Below are 18923 nucleotides of genomic sequence, written 5' to 3'. Positions count from 1 at the left end.
CTTCACAGGGAGTTCAGGCTGCTGAACTGGGGGGTCCCAGGGGCCACCGACTCAGCCAGGCGGGAACCCTCTGAAAGGGTCGAGGTCAGAGGATGGCTGTGCCACAGGAACGAGAAACCTCTGTGCCAGGGACAGCCGCCATGTGGGCCCACAAGGACCCGGGGTGACAGTGACCTGCCCCGGGGCAGGGGTCACGTCCCATGGCCGCGCTAGGCCCAAGGGGTGGGACCAGCCAGCCCGCCCAGGTTAGAGGCTCACAGGGACCCGCTTCCTGCCGGGGTGCAGGAGGGCTGGGCAGCTTTGCCCACCGCAAAGGAGGGTGGGGCAGAGGAGGAGAAATGCCCGTCCAGAGGCGGCTTGGTGAGCATGGGAGCCGGACGGGCCAGCTGTGTGGAACTGGCCTTTCCTGCGGGTTATTGGACACGCTTCCCTCTGCCTGCCTCTCTGTTGAAGGGGCTGAGAACTGGCCGACGTCCCACTGGTCACACGTGTGGTGTCGCCAGTGGCCTCATTTTCTTCTCTCTTGGTCTCCAGCCAGGAGAAAGGCCCTGGATGGGGCCTGGCCGGAGCCTGAGGTCTGCAGGGCAGTCGGTCCAGCCCCCCGTCGACCTAGCACACTCTGAAGTGACCTGATGTTTGTAATAATTGTGGCAGTGGAATTCTTCCTGAGGGGTCACTGGGAATCCAGTCGTGGGGACGGAAAGACCCTGGGGTCCTCCGTGTGTCAGGAACGTGTCCTGAACACCTCAGGTCCTGGCTCACTTGTTCCATAGCAGGCCCACCTCTAGCCGAGTCAGGCAGCTCAGTTTTCCCCTGAACACAGCCAGCACACGACACCAAGCACTCTGAAGGATGAGCGTCTGGCCTGAGGGCCCTAGGGGTCAGCGTTTGGCCCCAGTGCTGTCCCAGTGTGGCACACTGGGACCACGTGCCAATCCAGAAGCAGCTCTGTCCAGCCCTGCCCTCCGTCAGCCCTGGCCGGGACCTGTGACGGTCAGCAGGGACCGTGGCCTCGGGCGCTGCACCCCATCAGGGCTCACGTCCCTGCTGGACCCGGCTGCCCAAAAGGCACCACACTTCCTCCTGAAGTCCAGCCAGCCCGAGATGCAGCGTGGAACAGCCTGCATGGGCCGGACCCGGCCAGAGCTCTGCACAGACCCCAGGGCAGCCCAGCCTCTGGGATGGGCCTTCAGGGCTTGGGCATGTGCACGCCTATAACAATATTAAAAACGGGGAATATAAAGAAGTAACACAACTCAATCAAGAAAATAAACAACGTGATTAAGAAATGGGCAGAAGATTTGAATAGACATTTTTCAAAGAAGACACACAGATGGTCAGCAGGCACATGAAAAGATGCCCAACATTGCCAATCATCAGGGAAACACAAATCAAAACTACCATGAGATACCATCTCACAGCTGTCAGAGTGACCATCATCAAAAAGTCTATAAACAATAAATGCTGGAGAGGATGTGGAGAAAAGGGAAGGCTCCTGCACCGTTGGTGGGAATGTACATTGGTGCAGCCACTATGGAGAACCGTACGGAGGTTCTTTGATAAACTAAAAATAGAGTTACCATATAATCCAGCAATCCCACTCCTAGGTATTTATCCAAAGAAAATGGAAACACTAATTAGAAAAGATACATGCCCTCCAATGTTCATAGCAGCACTATTCACAGTAGCCAGGATGTGGAAACAACCTAAGCGTCCATCAACAGATGAGTGGATAAAGAAGATGCAGTGTATGTATATATGTATATATACAATGGAATACTACTCAGCTATAAAAAAGAATGAAATAATGGCATTTGCAGCAACATGGATGGACCTGGAGGGTATTATGCTGAGTGAAATAAGTCAGACAGAGAAAGACAAATACTGTATGTTATCACTTATATGTGGACTCTAAAAATTAAAGCAAACAAATATAACAAAGTGGAAATAGACTCACAGACACAGAGAACAAACTAGTGGTGACCAGTGGCAAGAGTAGGGGAGGGACAAGGTAGGTGAAGGGGATTTAGAGGTACAAACCACTAGGAATAAAATGATAAAGTTACAGGGATATAATGTACAGCACAGGGAATATAGCCAATGTTTTATCATAACTTTGGAGTATAATCTGTGAAAGTACTGAATTACTATGTTGTACAGCTGAAACTAATATATTGTAAGTCAACTATATTCAAATAAAAAATGTGAAATGAGGATTTAAACCACTTCATAGTTAAATTACCTTAGAATTTATTTTTAAAAAATTTTTTAATGAATTTAAGAAAAGAAAATAAAAACAGGAAATGCCAGTGGGAAGACTTAACCACAGAGGCACTGCCGACTGGTCTAACGTTTCCCAGTAAACGGGGCTGGTGCTGACCCGGGGCTGCTTCATCCCTGCGAGGGCGCGAGATCCCCACGGGCGGAGGGCTCCCCTGGCGGGGCTGGGGTCCCCATGGTGCAGACCCCACGTCGTGAGTTTCGGGAGCCCAGCAGCTGGGCGGTGGTGATTAAGAACAAGTGCCGCCCAGCTCTGGACAAAGAACAAGCTGATATCAAACACCTGATAGACACTGATGGATGTCGGAGGCCGAGAGTCTCCCGCTGTGTCTGTGAAGCAGCACGTGCTCGGTGACCCCCATGTCCTCTGAGGGCCTCACGGGAGCCCCCCACCCACCCAGCAGAGGGCATGTGGCCCCAGGGATCGCAGGTCCAGCCCTGCTGAGATCCACCAGCCCAGCTCGGTCCTGAGCCCACGGCGGGGGCGGGCTGTGGTCCCTTGTGGGAGGGTTTGAACTCTAGCTGGGACCCTCTCCTTCACGCCTGGTGCCAGCTTCCCTTCCTGCTGTAACAAAACACGGGAACTGGGGCCTAAATAGCAGATTCACTCTCTCCCAGCTCCGGGGCCAGACGTCTGAGATCCAGGTGCCCTAGGGCCGCGCTCCCTCCCGAGGCCCCAGAGAGGGTCCTTGCCACCTCTTCCGGCTCCCGGGGCTCCAGGTGTCCCCGGGCTTGTGGCCGTGTCATCACGTGGGTCTCCTCTGTGGCTGTGTCTCTCTTCCCCTGTCCCTTGTAAGGACTCTATCTTTGGGGTTACAGCTCGGCGGATAAGCTAGCATTCTCTCATCCTACGACACTCAACACAATCACATTTGAAAGAATCGTTCCCTAATAAGCCAATAAGTTCATGGATTCTGGGGTGAGGCGGTGGACATCTTTTGAGGGCCACCCTCAGCCCACACGGGGCTCTGGGATCAGCCTGCAGGCCTTCCACTCTCCCCTCCTGAAAGCAGCACATCTGTCCTGGGCAACTTCCCTCCGGGCCGGCCAGCCTTCCAGACGCAGCGTTACTTCCAGAGTTTGGCTGTGTCCCAGAGGTCCTTCAGAATTTGTTCCAGAACTAGAGCAGCAAGAGAGGAAACCCCAGGCCCTGCACATGAATATGGGGTCCCCACACAAGGCCACCCCTGCCCTCGTGGGCATCAGCAGGGCTCACCCGTGGCCTCCCAGCCTGTGGGTGCCCCCGTCACACCTCTGGACCAAGGATGTGCCGGTGTCCCAAGGAACTCGTGGGGTGTGGGGTGCCTCCTCACCCCCTCTCCTGTGGCCCCGAGGCCCTTTGCCACTTCTGGTCCCTGCAGGCGACAGGCCGGAGTGCCACACCTGGACGCGAAAGAAACAACACCTCTTGTCCAGGCCTCTGGGTTGTCCGGCCTCTCGCGACAGAGGCTGACCGGTTCCGTGGTGGGAGGGGCTCCAGAATGCCCTGCTCTCTGCTCTGTCCACCATCCCAGGACCACCCTCCGTGTCCACCTGACAGTTGCGTTAGTGATTGGGGCCCAGAGAGCACCTCAACCCCGCATACTCGGGGGGAAGGGTCTCCCTCTCCCCTCTCGCCCACTTCTCCGATGCTCTGGTTCTGTCCAATCCCACTCCCCCCCATCCCCGGCCTGGTCTCTGCATCCCCCCTGCTCCACCTGGTGGACATGAGCCTGGTCCTCACTTGGGTCGCCCCCCCAGGGCTCCACTATCAGCCCCCCTGCATTCTGGTTCCCTGGAGGGAGGCACTGCATGCTGATCAAACGTGCAAATGACAGGAAGCTGGGAGGGAGAGCTAATGTACTGAAGGATGAAGTCAAGATCCAAGACGGCTTCACCACCCTGGAGAAAGGGCCCAAGTTAACAAGATGGAAGATAGTGGGAGAAGTCCACAGCCATGCTCTCGGGCCCACTCGGTTCACAAGAGGAGCAGGAAGACCCAGCCTGACAGTTTGTGAAGAAGATCCGAGAGTGTCAGTGGACCACAAGCTCATCAAGAGACAGCTGTGTGACTCGGCTGCTTAAAAGCCCTGGTGTAGCCTTGAGCAGGCCGGAGAGAAGAGGACCCTCGGGCCAACAAAGGAAATAACCCCCGCCTTGCCATGGTCTCCACTGGTCAGTGCCCACCAGTCAGACCCAGGGTAACAGCAGCCCACGCTGATGGGGCAGTTCTGTGGCCCTGTGTGGACATTTCACGGGTTAATAAGGGTGTGACCCTCACATCGTGCAGTGGGTCTTTCCACTGAAGGGAACAGGAGGTGGGCCCGGGTAGTGGGAGGCGAAGCTCCGCCCTCGGGTGCCTCTCAGGGGTCCTGCAGGGCGTCCAGCCCGGCCTCAGGGTTTCCAGAGGGGCAGTGACAGACTCGTGAGCTTGCAGCGGAAGGGCAGGGTGGCAGGAGTCACGTACTGTGGACTTGGACGTCGGTGGTGGGACCATAGACACTCAGCCCCTAGAAGAGCCTTCACTGAAAAAGGAAGAGAAATTGTCTTTTCTGCGGCCACGAGGTGAGTTTTCAGAGCTGTGGGGATAAACCAGCCGGGCGGGGGCAAATGAAGGCTGACTGAAGGGCCCAATGAGCCGTGTAAGCGGCCCTGGCCACATGCTCGTGGTCTGTTCTGTTCTGGTTTGGTTTTAGAATTATGAGATAAAGCGAGGTGACAGGACAGCGTACAAAAGCGCGTGTGCACAGCTTAAGGGACACGGTGACCAAAGAGCCTCAGGCCAGACCCCACGGGAACGACATGCCTTGCTCGCCCTGATCAACGCCTCTCTCTTCCTCAAAAATAACCACCATCTGGAGGGTGTAAGCTCTCAGTATCGGTGGGGAAGGTCCCTGCCGTGGTCTTCTGCTTCTGGTTCATCTCTGCAGCTCGTATTCCTCTGCCCATCCACGTGAATTTTAAAATCATCTCACCAGGGTCCACAGCAAACCCGCCGGAGGCTGACTGGAATTGCGCTGGGTTCACAGACCCATTGGGAGGCCCCGGCTTCCTCACAGCACGAGTCCTGCCCTCTGTCTGCGTGGCAACCTCTCCTGGATTTAGGTCTTTATTAATGTCTCAGTAAAGTGTATGATTTTCTCCTCAATTGCCCTGTTCATCTTTTGTTAGATTTTTACGTTTTTAGAATGTTTTATCTGGGATATAGAAATGCAGGTGATTTCGTGTGTTGGGTTCACATCCGACACACTTGCTACATCTTGTTACGTCTAAAGTATGTGCAAATTCTTTTGGATTTTCTATCTTTATTCTCTCTTATTTCTTATCTTTATTATTCTTTTTCATTTTGTTCATTTTTCCTAATTTCTATAATATAATAATACCATTTGTGAATAGTCTAGTTTTTCTTCTTTCCTTTCCAATCCTTAGTCATTGTCTCTCTCTCCATCTTCCTCTGTCTCTCTTTGTCTCTGTCTCTGTCTCTCCCTGTGTGTGTGTCTCTCTCTCCCGCAGATGATATGACCGCCTACCTCTCTCTGAATGTAGCAAGAAGTGCAGTTGGAGGCATACTTACCAATCCTGTTCTTAAGGGAAATACTTTGTTTCACCCTTTAGTGTTATATTTGCTGAAGGCTTTCTGAAGAGACCCGTCATCCAGTTAAGGAAATGCCTTGCTAAGTCTCATAAAAAGCTTTTCGTGATGACTGTGAGTGTTCTCAGATGTTTTTCTATAAGCTGATCACATGACTGAATTGGAATTTTGTCTGTCTGTTTGCTGCTGGACGCCCACTGCTTAGAAGGCCTGCCGGGACAAAGCATCTTGACTCCCCCATCTGGAAAATGGGTCCATCTCGGTGACCCGGGCCTGGAAGTCTGGCTCCTGGGAGCTGTCTGTGGCCAGGTCAGGGTGGCATCGGCTGGGCTCAGGGCTTGGGCCAGTGGTCAGCGTGAGCCGTTCGGCCACCAGGAGGGACGGTCTTCCATCTCTGCCTGCTCTCCCGGCTCAGGAGACGTCCCAGAAAGTGGGGGCCCGTTGTTTCCGCTCCTCTGGGGTCTCGAACCCGAGAGGTGGCCTTCAGAGGGCTGCTCCGGCACGAGGGATCCACGGGGTCTTCGGACTCGCCCGTGAAGCCCCCGACCCCTGGGAGCAACTCCAGCGCCCATCCCAGGGCAGCTGGACGTGGAGGAGAGGCCGCGGGGCGCCGGGCGCTCCAGGAAGGGCTCTGTAGGCTGGGTCCGGGTGTGAAGAGCACACGCAGCCCGAGTTCACCCCTCCATCCCCTGGGCGCCCTGCAGGCCCTGCCCTCCACCCCGGGCTCACAGCCTCCACCGGTGGGCGGCTCCCGTCGGCCTCCCCTCCCAGCACAGGCCGGCAGCTAGTGCGCTGTCTCCAGGGTGATTGCACGTTCCTTCACCCCCCGAGAAGCCGAGAGCCAGCGAGGTGCCGATGCTCCAGTTCCTGGAACGTTTTCCGGTTGTTTGGGCCGAGCTGAGACCCCAGACTGTGGGGCTCCTCCAGAAACCCTCTTTTGTGGCATTCCATCAAACTACTGGAAAAGAAAATGAAAGGCCCTTGATGACCAGAGAGTGGGGAGCTGCCGGCCCCACGGCTCTGGCTCGGTGGACGCCAGCTCTCTCCCCGGACACCCAGCCGGCTGCTCCGGCTCCTGGGCGGCCCCCTGCCCCTGCCGCAGTGCTCCCTGTTCTTGACCTTAATCTGCGGCGGCCACGCTGCAGGGACGGAGCCTCTTCACGTTTCAGGACCAGAAACACCTGTGTGGGTCCTGCCTCAAAGGGGGGTGTCGGGAGGAGCACGGTGATCCCACCCCGAGAAACCACGTGGTCAGCTGGGTCCACTACCCACCTCCTGCGAGAGCCAGCGTTCGGGAGAGATGGACAGACTCAAGCTGCTCTGTGGACTTGCCAAGTATTTTAAACGGTCATTTGATGAAATCCCATGTGGTTTTGGCCAAGTCCATTTCCCAGAACTGTAAACATGCTTCACAGAGGGGGGAAAAAAAGCGGCACAGATGTTTCTGATTCCTTTGCACTTGAGGGACCGTTTCCTGCTGTTCGGAGACTCCCGGCCCCTCCCCACTGGGCCAAGAAGGGGAGGTGGGTGACCTGGGCGGGAGGGTGGGGAGCCGTGCTGGGGGCTTTGTGAGGGGGACGGGTCTTCCCACGCTGGAATTTCAGGGTTTGTAAAATATGCAACTGCCCACCTCTCAGGGCAGAACCGGTGCCCCAGGAGGGGCCTGCCTCTGCCTTTGCTTCCCAGGACCCCGCACCCCTCTCCTCCCCAAAGCCCACGTTCTCCTCCAAGTCGCCCCTGAGCACGAAAAGGGGGCTGTGTGCCTACGGTCTCATCTCAAAACTGAGCGACGTGTTCTCCGCCAGCTTTATGTTAAAATGTTATTGCTGCTGCTCTGAGAAGGGCCTTTATGAGGGCGTTTCCCTTCCTTCCTCTCTCCCTTTCACCAGTCCCTCCCTGTTGATGATTTACAAATTCTATGCTGAAACTGAGGAGGAGAAAATGCATGACAGAGTCGACAAAAGCTGACCAGAAATCTCAGCCAGCCCCCAGTGGCCAAGGGCGCAAGCCTGGTGACACACGGGGATGAGGCCCAGCAACGCCGTGCGCCGGGGACCCTGGCTGGGACAGCCAGCCCTCAGCACCTGCAAGGTGGCCAGGATCCGAAGCCACTCCCGGCAGATTCCTACCTCCATCATTTTCTCTGAGGAAAGCACGTTAGGTCCAGGCGAGGACGAAAGCCAAACGAAACGCGGACACGGTTTGGGAAAGTACGCCACATCACAAACGCCAGCCGCCTCGTGGTTCTCTGTGTGATCACCACCAGCTGGCAGATCATCGAAAATGTGTCAGTTCGCAGTTACAGGCACAGGCTGGTTCCAAACAAGGAGAGAAGGGGGCTTTCGTGGCTCCAGGAGCGAGGATACAACAGGAGTTAAAGGGACACAGAAACATTGTGACTGAACCAAACTTGGGTCCCCTCGCCCGCGTGCAGTAAAGCCAGTCTACTGACCCCGGGTTGTGGTGAAGGAAAGGGGAGCGTTTGTTTATTGCAGGTGCCAGGCAAGGAGTCTGGACAGCTAGTTCTCAAAGGGCTGGAACTCCCCAAAGGCTTCTGGGTGGGGGTGGTTCACGGGCAACATCAGGGGTGAGGATTGTAGGGTGCCTGATCGGCTCGTGGGCTTTCTTCTGATTGGCTGCTGGTGAGGTCATCAGGAGTCAGCATCATCAACCTCTGGTTTCAGCTGGTCTGGGGTCTACATGCTTGTGGGCAGCAGACAGTTAACTTCTTCCTCCTGGTGGGGTTTCAGTATCTGCAAAGCAGCTCAAAGACAGGGCTCAGAATAGTAACTATAGCCCTTGAGGAGGAACTAAAGGTCATTAATTTTGTTTAATGGCTAAACTATTATTACTTTGTCTTGTTTGACGGTTTTCCTTTGTTTCACATTTTCTTACTTCTCTGATTAAATTTTCTCTTTGGAACTCAGGGAAGTCCTAGGAGGCTAAAGCTTTTCTACAGACAAGAGGCAGGAGGAGGACATGGCAGGGTCCCGCTTGGTCTCAGCATGAGGTTGCAGAACATCTATAGACTCTCTTCAATTCCTTTTCTAAGGGGCTGACCCAAAAGTCAACCTGGGTCTATGATAATGGGAAGTAGAAATGTCGCAGGGAGGGGGAGTTAATTTGCAGTGATATCATTTTATTTGTGGATGTCACAGCAGAGCCATTCCTCAACTCCATGTTCACATTCAGCGTTCTCTCTTCACAAACAAGAACAACAGATTAACACAGGGAATGTATTTTTAGTAACCAACAGTCTCTGAGAGCTTTCTGTGTACAAACCATCTTCCAACCAGTTCACGTAGGTCAGTACACCCAGCACCCAGTTCTCTCCTCAACGCTGTGAGGGAGGCGCCTTCCACCCCATTTTACAGATGTGGAAACAGATGCTCCAGAAGAGAAGCAGCACCGTCGAGGGCGCCAGCTGGAGGGGCACATCCAGGCGGCCGCATCTCTGAGAAGCGGCTCCCTGTGTTTGGGACTCCTAACTCGGGGAGCAGACGGGGAGGAGAAATCCCCCAGGCGTCAGGGAGCCGATGCCACATCTACTGGTGCAGATCTAGGCCTGGAGGACAAGGGTGTCCTCGGGACTTCTTCCTTCCAGGAGCACCAAAATTCAGAAACTATCAACAGCAGTTTCCTCGGGGATCAGAGTGATGCTGAGGACTGTTACTTTTCAGCTTTTGTGTACATTTTTAAACCCATGGACACTATTCTTTTGTACTTTTTATTCTGAGATAATTTTAGACTCAGAGAAAAGTTGAGAAAGAGTTCCGGTGTAACTTGTGCCCAGCTCCCCGTGCCGGCGTCCTGCGCAGGCACACGCGGTGCTCCAGAGCAGGGATTAACACGGGTAGAATACGGCCAGCTACACTGCAGGCTTGGGTCAGATTTCACCAGTTTCCTCACAAGTCCAACCCCTGTTCCAGGTCCTACAAAGGACCCCACTGCACTTTGTCTCCTCGTGACCGTCACACTTCTGAAGGTCAGGGGTTTGTCGAATGTCTCTCAATTTGAGTGTCTGTTATTTTATCACGACTCGGTTGAGGTTACGTATCTTTGGCAAGAAAACTGCAGAAGTGCTGTGCGTTTTCTGGTGTGTCTTGTGGGGTGCAGGAAGCCAGGGTGTTTTGACTTGATTCCCCTGGGAAAGGTGGTGTCTGCCAGGTTCCCCCACTGAAAAGTTACTATTTCCTCTGTAAGTAATAAACATCTTGGAGAGATTCTTAAAACTATGCAAATATCCTATTTCTCCTCAAACTTTCGCCCACTAACTTTAGCATGCATTGGTGGATTTTGCTGCGACAATTACCCCTGTGGTGTTCTAATGGTGACTGTGTGTTTACCTCATTCCTTCTACATTTAAGAACTGGAATTTCTGCGTAAGGAAGAACTGTCTCCCTTTCCCTCATGTTTTGCTTATTCCATTATTTATTTACGTCAGTATGGAGAGTGGATACTCGCCTTACACTGAGCTGATACCCCTGTACTGCTGTTACTTGTTTGACTGCTCAGATGGTTCCAGTTCTGGCCACGGGGCTCTCCCAGGTTGTCTCCTGTGCCCTTTGACACACACCTCCCTCCCCACCATCCTCTTTTGAGCGCTTCCTTGCTTCCTGGCACAATGAGATACTCTGGGCTCATCTCATATTTTTGCCCAGCCCTGGAATCAATCACTTCTCCAAGGAGCCCTGGTGCCTTTTATTGGGAAATGGTATTAGGAACCAGTATCTGGGTATCAGGTGTGCTCTGTGCTATTGGGGTGTCATTGAGCAAAGAGAAATTTAAGCAGAAAATTAGCCTGTAATTAGTATTAAAATAAATGTGTATCAGATAAATAAATGAAAGAGTGAATGAAGGAACCGATTCTTCGAAATAGTCAAAAGATAGATTTTGACTGACTCATTTCTTCTTTATAAGAAATAATTTAAAAGTAAATAAACATATTTTACTTGCATTGTCTTTCCTTCTCATTTCTCTCCTCCTTGCATTTAGAGAAAGAAAATTGCTGAAAATATTTTGACTAAATAATTCTGTAGTTCCCTCTCAGCTCCTTTCCAACTCTGAAACAGCACCTCTCACTGTCAAAAGGAATTCCGGGGGGGTCTTAATAATGTAAATGAACTTCTCAGCTGAAACAGAGTGATCCAGATTGGGCTTTTTCACCTGAAAGTAAATGCTTGCATGATGCCACGTAAGTAAGAGAAGTGCAGGCAGCAGTGTATTCAGAAGGCAGGGGCATAGCCCCACAGGGATCTCTGGAGCAGGAACTGTTCCAGAGGCACTGGGTGCTCTGCACACACATTGGCTTCTTAGCCTGGGATGTTAAGAAGCCAAAGGCCTGCTCCTTGACCTGCACTTATACTGATTTTACTTTTCTTTGGTAATTAAATTATTTTAGTAACATTTTAATTGCATTAGTAGCAATGATACAAAACTTTTAGGAGGAGCTTCTGTCCCTCCTTGAGACATGTGTTGTCTGTGGCAGGCACTGCTCCCCTGCCCCCCACTGCACCCAGACTTGACTCTGGGTGAGAACTCTTGTCACACCGCAAGACAGCCTGATTTTACGTTTTCACATCTGCTTCCTCCATCAGACTGTGGTGAGGGCAGGGTCCGAGTCCTAGGGGTCCAGCCGAGCAAGGGCCTTGGCATCTTCCTGTGTGCAAGCTGCTGAGACACATCAAAAAGCAAGAGACACCCCACTGCGTGCAGACGGAAATGCTGAAGAAAACACAGCAAAAGCAAAATAAGGATTGTAGAGGAGTAGCTGAGCTTACGAGAAAGAAACAACACATTCAGAAAAATACCTGCCTCCTGATAAAATTAGATGGATTAATTAACATAATTCAGCCCACATTTACAGTACTTCTGTGATCCAGGAACCACCAAGGTAAAACGACAAACAAACATGTTTCCAAGCTGGTGATAAGCCAAGATTCCTGCCGAAAGTAAAGGCCAGAATGTGCTCAAGGGGCACCCCAGCCAGCCTGCTCGGATCCCCCGAACAGCAGCCCGTAATCCTAAGGACAAACACGCAGGGAGACAGGGTAGCACTACAGAGAGTGGGCAGAGGCCACAAAGCAAAGGGTTCAAACCTTGGAATCTGCCCCAAGTCACTATGTTTAAAGTCATTAATTATAAAGGAGGGACTTGAAGCCAAAATAAAATATAAAAATGAAGAACAAACATGAAACGTGAAAAATAAACAGGAATAATTTTTAAAAGGACAAAATAAAACTTTGTCTTATCAGTTCAGCTGCTATGATAAATTACCACGGACCAGAGGCTTAAATGACGATGTGTATTCCTCACGGTTCTGGAGGCTGCAGGTCTGGGGTCAGCAGGATCGGGTTCTGGTAAGGACTCTTCCTGGTTCATACACTGCCATTTTCTCACTGTGTGCCCAAAAGGCAGGAAGTGTGAGGGAGCTCTGTAGGGTCTCTGTCTTCAGGGCACTGATCCCATCATGGGGGCTGCACTCTCATGACCTCATCAGCTCCCGAAGCTCCCACCTCCTAACACCATCCCATCAGGGGTGAGGGTTTCAGCACATTAATTTGGGGGGACACAAACATTCAGTTCATAATAAACTCCTAAGAATGAAGTATATTGTTCATTGAAATTAAAAATACAAAGAATGGGATAAGCAACAGATGAAACATCACTGGAAGTTATGCTTTGAAGAAATAACCCACAATGTTCATTCATAAAGAGAAAGAGATGGAAAAACATGAAAGAGGAATTAACATACACGGAAGAGAGAATGAAAATGTTCAGCTCGTTTTCATGGGAGTCACAGAAGAACAGAAAAGGAAAACCTTAATGGCTGGCAGTAAATAGCAAAAGAAATAGAATAAACCCAACCTAGATCCATTGTATTGTAGTGAGATTGCAAGATACGAACAATAAAAACAGCTTGAAAGCATGTTGAAAAAAGGCAATTTGCCTGCCAAGGAGCATTTAGACGGATGCAGGCTTCTGAAGACCAGCAGCAGTGGCCAGAAGACAGGACAGTAACACCCAGCCGTGAAGGAGGACATCGGCCTGAGGTCCACGTGAGTCATAGCGCTGAGAAGTGCTCAGCCTTGAGAGCGGTGATGGGTTCACAGGTGTGTATCTATGTGACGAAACTCACCAAATTGCACACTCTAAATACAATCACTTTTTGTATTTTTGTATATCAATTATTTCTCCATTAAGTTATAAAAAGAAAGTTTAAGACAACTCTTCATAGGCAGGTTTAAAAGCAGATTAGACACAGGAGAAGAGGGGAGTGGAAAGCTGGACTGTAAGATGTAGGAAGTACCTGGGCTGAAGAAGAAAGACGAAAGAATTAAAATAGAAAATAAACGTAGTTTAAAAGGTGAAGATGTGATGAAAACACCTAACCCCATGTACGTATTTGGAGCCCTAGAGAAAGAGTCGGGAAGCAAGACCAATTCCAACGCCAAGATCAGTGCTAAGAAAACCATGTACTGATGCGTCGACAAATCACAGGAGAACTGCTGAAAACCAAGGGCCAAGGGACATATTTTATTTTGTTTTTTATTAGTTATCTATTTTATACATATTAAGGTATATATGTCAATCCCAATCTCCCAATTAAGGGACATATTTTAAAAGCCAGAGGAAAAACACAAATATCACTTCATAAGGGGCAATAAAGTGATGCAACCCAGAACAGAACAGACTGGCATCTTTGTGGTGCTAAGAGAAAGTGAGTACATCCAGACTCCTGTACCCATGTGAGTAGCCTTCAACACGAAGACGGAACAGACATTCCAGGCTGAACACCAGAGATAAGACATTTTTAGGGGCCGGCACCAAAGGAAACGCCAGGTGAGCTACTCAGCTGGAGGAAGCGCATCCCAGGTGGAGGCATGAGAATGCAGGTGGAGTGGAGGCCACGGAAGGGCCGCCCGCCACCACATCCGACAGCCAGGGTGTCGTGTGGGACCCGGGATGCTGCGGGCTCACGGGGTGCCTCACGTGGGAGGGGCGGGGCGGGGTGGGGGCACCTGGCCCGCACTGCCAACACCGGCTGCACCCTAAGGTCAAGGTCGGGGCAGACCGTGGGGCCGAAGTGTTCACGGGGGTGAAAAGGCCATCCAGCGGGTGGTGCGGTGATTCTGATCTGTGCACGAGACACAGCCTAAGTGGTGACGGATGTCAGGTCCACAGAACCAAAGGATAAAGTGGGCGAGTCCACAGTCATCGCGGGAGATTTTAGCACACGAAGCTTAGCAACTGGGAACAAACTGCCTAAAGACATAGGTTTGTAAAACACATTTACATAATTGACAAATGGAGACCAGCGCGTTCAGTGCATAGAACACAAGCCTTTCAAGGGCACGCAGGACATTTAACTGAACTGACAACAAGTGGGTCACGAGGCAAGACTCCGCAGACCTGAAGGACTGGATCGCTCGAGCGTGTTTTCTCTAACTGCAGCGGGACAGCATAAACACGATTTAAGAAATCCTCGAATGTTTGGAAATTAAGCAATAACCTTTTGGATAACCCATGGGTCAAAAATAAATCACCATGGAAATCAGAACGCATTTGGACTGAGCGATAAACATATGACAAATTTAAACCTGGGGGATGCAGTGGTTTTATAGCCTTAAATGAATATTTACGGAAAAAAAGAATTTAAAAACAATGACCTAATTTCCATCTTCAGAAATTAAAGCCAATGAAAGTGGCAGGAAGGAAATAATAAGGATAAGGACAGAAGCTAATAAAATAAAAACCACAGGGTAAAGCATTGTTTTTAAAAAGATGACTCTTTGAAAAGATCAAAAACACTGATAAAACCCTGACAAAAGTGAACGAAAAGGGGAAAAGGCCTAAATTACTAACATCGAAAATAAAAAGTGACGTTACTGTGTGTTCTGTGGACAGTTAAAGATTGTAAGAGAGCGCTCTGAAACACTTTGCGCTGTTATATTCGAAAATACAAAGGAAATGGATGAGATCCTCAATAAACACAATTTTCCAAAACTGACACAAGGGAAAAAGGAGAAACTGAATCCCTTAGCGAAATGAATGTGTAATCAAACCTCTCCCACGGAGAACACGCTACGCCTCACCCGCTTTTCTCGTGAATTTTTGGGCGAACCCGGGCGCCGGAAGCGCTGCCTTCCCTCCCCCTCCAGGCGCTCAGGGCCCGGGTCTCAGGCGCCCGGAGGGCACAGCCAGGCCACGTGGGTGGCGCTGCCACCTCCCCGCAGCCCCGGGCCAGGGCTGTCCGAGAACCGAGCGTACCCGCGGTGCCGCCTCTCTGTGCGCCGAGTGACCCCAGGCCTGGGGCCCAACCCTCTGCGAACCCAGCCCTGAAGGCGTCCCCGCTGAGAAAGCGCCCGGGCCAGCCCTGCCCCGAGCGGCCCCTCCCTGCGCCCGAGGGCCTGCTTCTCCGTGAGAACAGCCCCCGCCCCGCGGCCATCAGGGGGTCACGTGGGCCGCACGGCCGCGCCGGGCCTGCGCATGCGCACCCCTCCCCCCACGGGAACTTCCGCCTGCCGCCTTCCGCGCAGCTGTCGTCGTCCTGCAGGCCGGCGCCGCGCGGGTCCTACTTCGCTGGCGCGTCGGTGGTAAAGGTGCCGGACGTTTGGCACACAGGACAGGACTGGAGTCTCACGCGTGTCACGGAACTCACACCTCACCCTCCAATTTGTACAAAGGGAACCGGATGGACCACGAACAGCCCACGGAGGGGGGGGGCTCTGGGTGTGGCATGTTGTGCCCCCTCTTCTCCACGGGAGTCCAGCTGGGGGACAGGACGTCCCCGCAGGCCCCTGGCGTTCCCTCTGCTTCGCTCTGAGTGCTCGCCTGGGGAGGGGTGGCATGTGCTAAACCTGCATCGAATCCTGTTTTCACGACTTGGAGTGTCGGTCCTGTCCAGAGGGCTGAGAGCCGGGCCGCAGCCCCTCGCCCCAGAGCACCCGGAGAGGCCCCCGGAGCCGAGGGAGGACCTGGGGAGGACGAGAACCCTGACCCCGCACCACACCCAGCGGGGACGCGTGGGAGAGGCCCGGGGTGCCCAGGGCTCAGCAGGGGCCGGGGGCGATGGGCGTGTGTCCCCTTCCTCCCGAGGGGCCGCCCCCAGCAGAGGGACCCGCCCTCCTCTCTCTTGTCTTTGGTGCTTTACTTCCCTCCCTCTCGGCTTCCAGGGCTCTCACAGCAGGAACTGTCTCCCCGACGTCCCTGCGCCCACCGAGCGCCCTACACACACTAGGGAGCGATGCACGCCGGCGGGGTGAGCGGTGGGCCGTCAGGGCAGGGGACGCAGGAGCTCCCAGCCTCGTACAGACTCTGCGGGCACGGCAGGCTTGGGGGAGCAGGCTCGCGGGTCTGCCGGCCTTTCTGCAGGAGCCGGAGCCGGGGAGGGCTGGCCTGCCTCACCTGGGCAGGTGACGTCGCCCGCCGCCGGGCCAGGTGAGGGAGGAGTGCGCCCGTCTCCTCGGAGGCACAGGGATGCCACCCTGGGACGCTGGGTGGCTGAGGAGGCTTCTGCAGCAAACTGTTCACCTCCTGAGCTCTGATGAACCGGGAGAGAAACGGGCCCAAAGGAGATCAAGGTTGAGACAGACAGTCCGGCCGCGGCCGCATCCAACAGCCTGTCAGCTCCGTCCACTGTTCAGCCCACGTGGGCCAGTGACTCGATTTTTGCCTTAATTGACTTAACGTGTTGGTGTCATGAGATGCGACAAAGAGTGAGTTCCTGGCCAGAGCTTAAACTTAAGAGCAGATTTCCAAGGAGGCCTGGGTTCTTCTCCCCTCCGGGGACTCTGGGTGGAGGAAAACAGGAAGGGAGGCTGAGGGCCTTTAACGCGGTTGGTTTCTGCCTTCCTGGACCACCAGAGTCACGAGATGAGATGCAACACCAAGAGGTACATTTTAAAGGATCTTGTGTGCTTTCCGGAGTGACGGGGGTCTCGTCCGGGACCAACGACTGATTCTCAAGGAGGTCGGTGTGATGAACACTTACAACTAACCTTTTATGCATTTTAACACGTAGCTCGTCTTTTTAACAGACTAACTTTTAGCGAATACTCACGCATGGGAGGCCCTGAGCTGAAGTTTCTAGAGAAGGCCCGATGGGGAGAAGGGCTTGTTCTAGGAAGTAGCGTAGCCGAGAGCGGACCTTTAGACAGCATCTCGCTGGGCGTTGGGCACACTCTTCTCTGAGCAAAGGGAACTTCTCTCCTTAGAACAGTGAGGACAGACGTCCTTCTGTCCTTCTGGGCACGAAGCTGTGTCATGACTGCAGAGGCGGGGAGGGCATGGCGGCCTCCTTCCAAAGTGTTTCGCAAGCCTCCGCTCAAGATTAGACCCTGGGCCGCTGGTCAGGTTTCAAATCCAAACTGGAAACAGATTTGTTTTCTCTGCTTTGATGAAGTTCTGCTGTTTTGTGGGGCTTTGAAGTTTATTTTTTTGTCCTTAAATTGCATTAATTATTTTTGAAGTTTATACTTTTGTTCACGAAGTCTCTGTGAAGGGCGTAACGTGTGTAGACTCAAATAATTCAAAGGTACCTGTCTAATAGTTACTTTTAATTGGTAGCAGAGGACGGCATCCAACTTAACTACAAACCTACATGCTATGGTTGAGAACTAATTTAACTTCCCCTTGAAGCTGGAATTCAAAGCCTCACTCGTGGCCTGACGTGGTATTATCCGGGGAGAATGTTTGTTTCATAATTTGAAACAAGAACCAGGATCTTGTATGAGGCCCAGTATTACTTCCATATGAGGGGGCTGGACGGAAGGACAGAGCTGGACCCCTGACTAGCGCCTCTGCCCTGGGGGCGCTGGCCCCTGCACTGGGGGCTGCCCTGCCCTGGGCCCGGGGTGCAACCACCTGGTGAGGCTGGGAAGCCATGAGCCTGTCTGTGTGCCACGTCCACGCAGCGACCGTGAAAGCAGGGGCCCAGGGGATGGGGTGCGTCCATGGTGCAGCCTCTGAGCAGAAACCGAAGGCCTGTGGGACCCGGCCCAGAGAACCCCTATCCTGGGGGCAGAACAAGTGGGTTGGGCTGGAGGAGGCTGGGGAGGGCGGGCAACGACCTGGGGCTGCAGGCGTTTTGGGGACTCTAGCTCCTACCAGGAGGGAGGAGGGTGGGCACGGGGGCTTCTTAGGGGGTGGCTGGGCCTGGCTCTCAGTTCTAGGGATCCTTTGGCTCCCCATGGAAGATACACTATGGGGGGCATAAGAGCAAGACCGGCCAGGAGGCTGTGGCCAGTGCCCAGGGTGGCTGGGTGGGGACAGGGGTGCGAGTGCCTGGGTCCTGGGTGGGTTGGCAGGAGAGCTGAGAGCGTCTGCTCATGGCTGGGTGGAGTGTGAGGGGGCTGCCAGGAGAATCCTGGGGTTTCATCTGGAGCCCCTAGAGGAGGGGCTGCCGGTTCCTGAGAGCAGGGGAGATATGGGGGAACACATAATGAACGTGCTGGGGGGGGCATCCAGAGTGGATGTCGTGGAAATGCACATCTGGGGCCCCAGGGGGAGGAGCCAGGGGCATCACGTGACCATGAGGCAGAAGGACACACCCCTGCATCCCAGTACAGAGACCTAGGCGCTTGAACTCTGAGGCTGGGGACCAGGAGGAAGAGTCAGTGAGGTGAAGGGAACTGAGAAGAGGTGTCCCGCAAACCCAGGAGGCCTGGCACACCCCTGTCAGCCCACCCAGGTTTTCAGAGATTATTGATGTATTTGGACGTTTCCTATCACCTCTTAAATTTCAATTTGCTCTACGTTTTCTCATTCATTTTTCTTGTTTTTGCCTTTATTCAGATTGATAGCAAATGCTCACTCGACCGGAGGAGGGTTTAGTGGCTCTCAGAACCCCTGGTCTCCACGTCCTCGTCCCTCATCTCTTGCAACTACTGGGAGTTCTTGTTCTGGGTTCATACATATGTGTGTCCATGTTTCTTTTCTTTGGTCTTAGTTTTTTCTTAAGACAACAACAAACTTTATAAAGTTATAGTTTTAATCTTTCTTTTTTTCTTCTTACATCTCTTGCAGCTTTTCTGGGTTTGTTTCTTTATATTTTGAGGTTTCCTCCAAAAAT

General features: G+C 52.8%; 2 long non-coding RNA genes across 4 annotated transcripts; both read right to left on the bottom strand.

Annotated features, from left to right (window-relative positions):
- Window positions 1-2233: 2233 nt before the first annotated feature.
- On the bottom strand, window positions 2234-7320 carry LOC309658052. Of its 3 annotated transcripts, none has more exons than XR_014262012.1 (3): window positions 5834-7320; window positions 4727-4784; window positions 2234-3663 (listed from the first exon to the last, which is right to left on the bottom strand). It is a non-coding gene; the product is annotated as an uncharacterized lncRNA (long non-coding RNA). The 3 variants fall into 3 exon arrangements; XR_014262013.1 differs by having other exon boundaries at window positions 4727-6809; window positions 7124-7320; XR_014262011.1 differs by having other exon boundaries at window positions 4727-7320.
- Window positions 7321-7429: 109 nt separating this feature from the next.
- LOC309658015 lies at window positions 7430-15128 on the bottom strand. The gene is made up of 3 exons (XR_014261999.1): window positions 14917-15128; window positions 12135-12249; window positions 7430-11575 (listed from the first exon to the last, which is right to left on the bottom strand). It is a non-coding gene; the product is annotated as an uncharacterized lncRNA (long non-coding RNA).
- Between the last annotated feature and the right edge of the window lie 3795 nt (window positions 15129-18923).

The sequence above is a fragment of the Balaenoptera physalus genome (assembly GCF_965194825.1).
Source record: "Balaenoptera physalus genome assembly, chromosome: 3".
In the NCBI taxonomy this organism is placed as follows: domain Eukaryota; kingdom Metazoa; phylum Chordata; class Mammalia; order Artiodactyla; family Balaenopteridae; genus Balaenoptera; species Balaenoptera physalus.
This window is presented reverse-complemented; position numbering and strand designations above follow the sequence as displayed.